This window comes from Rhinopithecus bieti, unplaced genomic scaffold (genome assembly GCF_001698545.2).
Source record: "Rhinopithecus bieti isolate Rb0 unplaced genomic scaffold, ASM169854v2 scaffold_3040, whole genome shotgun sequence".
In the NCBI taxonomy this organism is placed as follows: Eukaryota; Metazoa; Chordata; class Mammalia; order Primates; family Cercopithecidae; genus Rhinopithecus; species Rhinopithecus bieti.
In genome coordinates this window covers 9,757,627-9,759,648 of record NW_016804657.1, presented here as the reverse complement: position 1 = coordinate 9,759,648, position 2,022 = coordinate 9,757,627, and positions in this window count along the sequence as shown.

Here is a 2,022-nt window from a genome sequence, read left to right as displayed (position 1 = left end):
CACCAGTGAAGCATCTGGAGTGTTCTGAGGGATGGTTTTAAACTACAAATTCAAATTTTAAAGTAAATGTAAGACTGTGTAGCTTATCTTGAGTAAGTTTTGCTAATTTGCATCTTTCAAAGACTTTATCCATTTCATCTAAGTTGTCAAATTTTTGGTGTCAAATTGTTTATAATTTTTTGTTCTCCTTTTAATATCCCCTTTGTTCAGGGCAGCAGTTTGAATCACAGTCAAACTCTAACTTCACTCGATGGCTTGGCGTCTGTCCCATATGAGAGCAGCTCAAGGGTCAGTAAGAGATGTGGGCAGATGGGGATCCCCCTTTAGTCTCTATTCTTTTGGGGATTTCCTCTTAATTTTCTTTGTGCTGTGGATGCCCCATATTCTGGTTCTTCTAGCCAGTAATATGTGGGGTTTATATGGCGCTTTAGCCATTCTACATAGTGCAGACTAGAGCCTGCCTTGGCCTAAAAGCTGTAAAATCTAAAAACTCATCAATGCCATTTTCTTCTTCCATATATTGGCTTCTTCCAGCATTTTCCTGCTTTTAATCACTCTCCAGTGTCTTCAGATACTGTTTTTAAAAATATGTTTTGTCCTCTGTGTGTGTATATGATTTTTTATGTAGATAGATCTGATAAAAGATGCTCAGATCTTACGGGAGATGAAATCTCCATTTTTTTTTTTTTAAACTACTACCACCAAGACTCCAAAATTATCAAGTCTTTTCCATATGAAGTATAAGCCATTTATAAAGAACCAAGATTCTGGGGAAAATATTTCACAGATCCTGTAAGTCTGAGATAAATCATCCCAATAATTTCAGATCCTATAGCATTTTCTTGATTCAGCTTGAAATTGTAGGTATCAAGCAATAAGCCAGGAATCCCATACCCTTCCTGGCTTTTAACAGGGCAAAAGTTTGAGTCCTCACTTTATTGTACTTTGTATATCATACTTTCATATGTGACAGTGCAGGGAATACTTAAGTTAGATAAAAATTTATTTTAGATAAAGATTTTGCCATGAATCCTCCTTTCTCATCCTACTGAGCTAAGCTGAAAACCTAAAAGATATATGAGGGTCTCTTTAATAATTTTTCCTTAAGCCCAGAGGAAATGCTACACTATCAGCAACTTGCTTTTCTCTTCCAGGATGTCCTGATTCCCTTTATCTTCCAGGCCATCAAAAGTTCCAGAACCTTGATCATGCTTAGATTTTAAAAAATCTCCTAGATAAAAGAGGAGGAGCTAAGTGAGCGACAAGTGGAGTAAAATCCTTTCTCTTGGGAGGTTGAAGCAGGAGGATCACTAGAGCTTAGGGGTTGAAGGCAGCCTGGGAAACAGAAAATCCTTTTTTTTTTTTTTTTTTTTTTTTTTTTGAGACAGAGTCTCACTATGTTGCTCAGGCTGGAGTGCAGTGGCATGATCTCGTCTCACCGCAACCTCTGCCTCCTGGGCTCAAGAGATCCTCCCACCTCAGCTTCCCAAGTAGCTGGGACTACAGGTGCATGTCAGCACTCCCGGCTAATTTTTTGTATCTTTTGTAGAGACGGGGTTTTGCCATGTTCCCCAGGCTGATCTCGAACTCATGAGCTCAAGCGATTTGCCCGCCTTGGCCTCCCAAATTACTGGGATTGCAGGTGTGAACCACCATGCCCAGCCAACTATATATATACTATACTATATATATATATATGTATATATACATATATACACAGAGAGAGAGAGACAGAGAGCTGGCCGCAGTGGCTCACGCCTATAATCCCAGCACTTTGGGAGGTCGAGGCAGGTGGATCACCCGAGGTCAGGAGTTCGAGACCAGCCTGGCCAACGTGGTGAAACCCCGTCACTACAAAAATTACAAAATTTAGCTGGGTGTGGTGGCAGGGGCCTGTAATCCCAGCTACTCAGGAGGCTAAGGCACAAGCATTGCTTGAACCTGGGAGGTGAAGGTTGCAGTGAGCCAAGATCACACCACTGCACTCCACCCTGGGTGACAGAGCAAGACTCTGTCACAAAA